Source organism: Mandrillus leucophaeus, unplaced genomic scaffold (genome assembly GCF_000951045.1).
Source record: "Mandrillus leucophaeus isolate KB7577 unplaced genomic scaffold, Mleu.le_1.0 Scaffold4, whole genome shotgun sequence".
Classification (NCBI taxonomy): domain Eukaryota; kingdom Metazoa; phylum Chordata; class Mammalia; order Primates; family Cercopithecidae; genus Mandrillus; species Mandrillus leucophaeus.
In genome coordinates this window covers 11602533-11609045 of record NW_012104253.1, presented here as the reverse complement: position 1 = coordinate 11609045, position 6513 = coordinate 11602533, and positions in this window count along the sequence as shown.

Here is a 6513-nt window from a genome sequence, read left to right as displayed (position 1 = left end):
TCACAATACAAAAAACAGTGAATACAGGATTACTTAGTGAGATGAACAGCAAATATAGTAAGTGCTTCAGGGATTTTAGGGAGGGGACAAACATTCTAGGATTCATAACTAGGAAACAGTCGCTTCCAGAGATGAGAAAAATAGAGCTATATCCTATAGGGATTTGATAGGTGATTTTATTTGCAACTATATGTGAAATGAAGTAATCCTGTTGAGATTTTTCACCAAAACATGCCAGATATTTTATTTTTTCAAAAGTGCCAGTATAGGGAACAGAAAACTGAATTACAGAATCATGTAATTCATGGAGCTTTAGTCCCCATGTAAATTTTCTGGTTTTAAAGATGCTACTAGTTTCTAAGTTGTCTCTTTTTTTAATATTAAATTGTTCATAATACCAGTTTTAAAGTAAAAGTTGTGATTCCCTAAAGGTTAGAATTTGATTCTCTTTCAAAATTTGTACAGTTAAGGGAAAGCTTTTCTTTGGGGAAGTACAGTCATCAGATAAAGTGCTTCTGTGAGTAACTCTACCCCCAGGGTAGTGAAACCAGCACATTTGTTCATGGTGAGTAGGGTTAGTCTTTTTTTTTCTTTTCTTTTTTTTAAAGATTATTAGCTGGGTGCGGTGGGTCACGCCTGTAATCCCAGCACTTTGGGAGGCCGAGGTGGGCGGATCACCTGAGGTCAGGAATTCTAGACCAGCCTGGCTAACATGGTGAAACCCCATCTCTACTCTAAATACAAAATTAGCCGGGTGTGGTGGGGCATGCCTGTAATCCCAGTTACTCAGGAGGCTGAGGCAGGAGAATCGCTTGAACCCGGGAGGCGGAGTTTGTGGTGAGCCGAGATCGCACTGTCGCACTCCAGCCTGGGCAACAAGAGCGAAACTCTCTCTTAAAGAAAAAAATAATAAAAATAATAAGCAAAGATTATCTAGTGTTGATTCCTATCTTGATGGATTTAACATTCTCAATCTCCAAAACACTGGCAGAAAAACTTACCACAATACCATGTCTCATCTTTGCAGTAAATATGTGCCATCATTTAATAAATTTTCCAACATAAGAAGTGCCATATAATTTTGGAGCATGGTTGGGAATCATCATGCATTCGTATTTATGCTTTGCTCTAAGGCAGTGAGTAGGTCTTGGACTGTGGCTTTATGTACATTAGAATTACCCAAGGAAAACTTCTTATATTTAAACAATGCCAGGGTCCCTTTCCAACGAGTTACGTCTCTGGGATGGACCCCAAGCAATCTTCAAATGATTCTCTCAGGGTTACAAATCGCTGGTCCATGGGTTTTTATGTGTCATTTACCAAAAACTCAGCTGTCATGAGAATTGTGCTTGTCTTTGGAACAGCTTCAACAAATACGTTGCAGTTCAATTCACCCTAGCCATCTTAATTGCAAATCTTGAGAGCTGTCTCTTTTGATTTCGAGTCCTCTCCTCCAGTTTGTCCTGAATATACTTCTATCAGGCTTTTGCCTCCTGCTCTACCAAAACTGCTGTCCTGTCAGGAAGTTGCTGGTCACTTACACATAACTAAATCCAATGGTCAAGTCTCTACCCTCAAATTATTATTACTATTAGTTTTTGACACTCCCTGTCCTTGAGATACTTTCTTCAGTTGTCTTCTTGACCAGCACCGTCCAATAGAACTTGGGCAATGCTGGCGATGTGCTTTATCTTTGCTGTCCAGATCGGTAGCCAATAGCTACCCGAAAGTAGCTCTTGAAACGGGGCTAACATGAGCCTGGCATGGTGGCTCACACCTGTATGCCGACAACTTGGGAAGCTAAGGTGGAACGATACCCTGAGCCCAGGAGTTCGAAGCTGCGGTGAGCTATGATCGCACCACTGTACCCCAGCCTGGGCAACAGGGTGAGATCCTGTCTCTCAAAAAGAAAAAATGCAGCTAATGTGACTGAGAAACTGAGTTTTAAATTCTAATTAAATAGCACATGTGGCACTGTGTATTAGATGGTCCCATTCTAGATATTTAACTGGTTTGCCACCTTCCTCACCAGCTTTTTTTTTCCTTTTTTTTTTTTTTGAGACAAGCTCTTGCTCTGTTGCTCAGGCTGGAGTGCAGTGGTGTGATCTCGGCTCACTGCAGCCTCCACCTCCTGGGTTCAAGTGATTCTCCCACCTTAGCCTCCCAAGTAGCTGGGACCACAGGCGTGCGCAACTGTGTCCGGCTAATTTTCGTATTTTTAATAGAGATGGGGTTTCACCATGTTGGCCAGGCTGGTCTCCAACTCCTCACTTCAAGTGATCTTCCTACCTCACCCTCCCAAAGTGCTGGGATTACAGGCATGAGTCACCACTCCCGGCCCTCAGCAGCTTCTTAAGTCTTCTTTGCTAGTTCCTTGTTGGGGATCTGCTCAACCTCTAAATGCTGGCGTGCCCCAGTTCTTTTTTCTGTGTGTACTCCTTTGGACATCTCATCCATGGCTCATGGCTTTCAGTATACGAATTGGCCAGGCATGATGGCTCATGCATGTAATCCCAGCACTGTGGGAGGCCAAGGGGGGCGGATCACTTGAGGCCAGGAGTTTGAGACCAGCCTGGGCAACGTGGCAAAACCCCGTCTCTACTAAAAATACAAAAATTAGCCAGGCATGATGGCACGTGTCTGTGATCCCAGCTACTTGGGAGGTGGATGTGGGAGGATCACTTGAGCCTGGGAGGTGGAGGTTGCAGTGAATGGAGATTGTACCACTGCACTCCAGCCTGGGCGACACAGCAAGAGCCTGTCTCTAAATAAATAAATTACACAAATTTATGTCACTACCTTGGATCCCTTTCCTGAGCTCCAGACTTTACTATACAATTGCCTGTTTGATACGCCTTGACATGGTGCTTGGTAAGATGTCTTACCAGGTACATGAAATTGAACCTATTCAAATCTAAGCTGCCGATCTCTCCACCCATCAAAATCTGTGCCTCGAGTTTCCTATGAGTCCGTTATCATCCCTGTGGCCAGGGGGATCCTTTTAAAATGTTACTCCTCTAAAAAATCCTCCCAAAGCTTCCCTTCTCAGAATGAAAAGCAAAGTCCTTAACATGGCAAGTAATAAATGAATGGCCCTGCCCTTGACCTTGACTTCATTTTCTTTTATTTATTTATTTGAAATGGAGTTTCGCTCTTATTGCCCAGGCTGGAGTGCAGTGGCGTAATCTCAGCTCACTGCAACCTCTGCCTCCTGGGTTCAAGTGATTATCCTGCCTCAGCCTCCTGAATAGCTGGGATTACGGGCACCCGCCACCATGCCCAGCTAATTTTCATATGTTTAGTAGAGACAGGGTTTCACCATGTTGGCCAGACTGGTCTCGAACTCCTGACCTCAAGTGATCCACCTGCCTCAGCCTCCCAAAGTGCTGGAATTACAGGGGTGCACCACCACACCTGGCCTTGACTTCATTTTCTACTACTCCCTCTGCCCTTGACTCCACTCCAGACACTGGTCTTCCTGCTGATTCTTGAACTCACCAGAATACCCTGATCCAGGGCCTCTGCTCTCAGTGTATCTTCTGTCTGGATACTCCACCCTGGCCTGCTGAAATGTCACCTTAATAAGGCTGCCTCTGATGACCCGTATTTGAAATTAAGCATCCACTCTCCTGTGTTTCTCCATAGCACCTAGCATCATGTACTATGTTATATATTTTGTCAGAATCTAAACTCTTATGAGAGCAGAAATTTTGTCTCTTTGTGCACTGCTGCGGACCCTATGCCTAGAACAGTGCCCGGCACATAGTAGTTGCTCAGTAATTTTTTACTGAATGAGTAAATCTTATTGCCACTAAACACTTTTCTTGCTAGACTACAAAACAATCTAGTTCACTGTCCAGATAGAATAAAGGTTAAAAGTTAACATCTGGCTGGGCGCAGTGGCTCACACCTGTAATCCCAGAACTTTGGGAGGCTGAGGCAGGCAGATCATCTGAGGTCCGGAGTTTGAGACCAGCTTGGCCAACATGGCCAAACCCTGTCTCTACTAAAAATAAATTTGGGCATGGTGATGCATACCTGTAATCTCAGCTACTCAGGAGGCTGAGGCAGGAGAATCACTTGAACCCGGAAGGCAGAAGTTGTAGTGAGCTGAGATCGTGCCACTGCACTCCAGCCTGGGTGACAGACCAAGACTCTGTCTCAAAAAAAAATTAAAATAAAATAAAATTAACATTTACTATTAAACGCATAGTACAATCTGTCCTGTCTTCTAGTTTAGTTGTTGAGCTCTTTCATATTTCCGCATTTAGGGATATATTATCTTCAAGGCCAAGATTTAAAATGAGTATCTCAACTTATTTATTTTAGATCCAGGGACAGACTACAATATGTTTTACCAACAGTTCTTGTAATATTGGTTATCTTGGAATTTTCTTTTCTTTTTTTTTTTTTTTTGAGATGGAGTCTCGCTCTGTCGCCCAGGCTGGAGTGCGTGCGCGATCTCGGCTCACTGCAAGCTCCGCCTCCTGGGTTCACACCAGTCCCCTGCCTCAGCCTCCTGAGTAGCTGGGACTACAGGCGCCCACCACCACGCCTGGCTAATTTTTTGTATTTTGAGTACAGACGGGGTTTCACCATGTTAGCCAGGATGGTCTTGATCTCCTGACCTCGTGATCCGCCTGCCTCGGCCTCCCAAAGTGCTGGGATTACAGGCCTGAGCCACCACACCTGGCCTGTCTTGGAATTTTCTTTATTTTTTGTTTTTATTTTTAGAGATGGGGTTTCACCACATTGCCAGGCTGGTCTCAAGGTCCTGGGTTCAAGCGATCTGCCCACCTTGGTCACTCAAAGTGCTGGGATTACAGATGTGAGCCACCACGCCTGGCCAATTTTCTTTACTGATGCAGGGAAAAACACATTCACAAACAAGGTTTAAGTGGTGGTTAGAGGCCCTGAGAAATTCTCAAGATACAATCATGAAGATAATGGTTTCTTAAACCACCTCACATGCAGCAAGTATCACAGCTCTTTTTTTTTTTTTTTTAAAGGAATGGGGTCTTGCTATGTTGCCCAGGCTGGTTTCAAGCTCCTGGGGCTCAAGCAATCCTCCTGCCTCATCCTCCCAAGGTGCTGGGATTACAGGTGTGAGCCACTGTGCCTGGCCAAGTGTCACAGCTCTTAGAGCTACAGCACACAGTTGAGTACTCTGGTGTTCAATATCTTGGACTTGTAAAGCACTCATTTAAACTACTGTTTCTAGAAGTTACTTCCATCCCCAGTAGAATTTTTGGCATTGGAATAAATCTCTATTTAAAACTGCACCCTATGGCCTGTTACTATCCCAATGTCAGCTGCTACTTTTTAAAAGATTTAAATAGAAGCTTATTGTCTAACTTCAGTTTCCTGGGCCATGTCTTTAAATAGAGCAGTTCTGATCTCAAAGGTCACCTGAGAAGTGGAGTACTTACAGCAACATTGTGAGATTCATTTTATACTTTGAAAATAACACACTGGCCATAGGCCATGTTTTTTAAGGTTAGGCACATCAGTTTTAGAAATACCTCTTCTCTTTTTTTATGGTATCTTATTTCTCAGCCTCCCAAGGTGCTGGGATTACAGGTGTGAGCCACCGTGCTTGGCCAAGGTGGCTCTTTTTTTATGGTATATTATTTCATATTTAGCCAAGCTCTCCTACTCTCTGGAAGTGGCATTATTATTCTTTTTCTTGTTTTCTTTTTTGAAACAAGGTCTCGCTCTGTTGTCCAGGCTTGTCTCAAACTCCTGGGCTCAAGGGATCCTCCCACCTCCACCTCCCAAAGTGCTGGGATTACCAGGGAGAGCCACTGTGCTGGGCTTTTCCTCCTTCTTCTGACAAAGTAGTTGAATGGGAAATGTGGATTTTTTTTGCTTTGCTTTTAAAGTCTGAACTGGTTATTTTTCGCCCTGAATTACCAACATGACAGTGTTTTAAACTGTTATTATGGCTGCTGTGTTCTTATTAAATCTAAAGCATAACTTTGTAAAATTAGAAATGGAAAGTTTTGGCTGGGTGAGGTGGCTCACAGCTGTAATCCCAGCACTTTGGGAGGCAGAGGCAGGCAGATCACGAGGTCAGGAGATCGAGACCATCCTGGCTAACACGGTGAAACCCCATCTCTACTAAAAATACAAAAAAATTAACCGGGAATGGTGGTGGGCGCCTACTCAAAAAAATTAACCGGGCATGGTGCTGGTCCCAGCTACTCGGGAGGTTGAGGCAGGAGAAGGGCATGAACCCGGGAGGCGGAGCTTGCAGTGAGCCAAGATCCTCCCACTGTACTCCAGTCTGGGGGACAGAGCAAGACACCGTCTCAAAAAAGTAAATAAATAAATAAAATAATTGAAAGTTTCAAAATAACATTTTCTGTATTTATGTAGAAAATTACATCCTTTTTTAATGGAAAAAGAACAAAAGGGCATAAAATGAAAAATCTCCCTCACTCCCAACTCCTACTCCCCTCCCTCTTCCCAGAGGTAGTTGTGCTATTCTTTCAGAGACATATGTCTATCTAG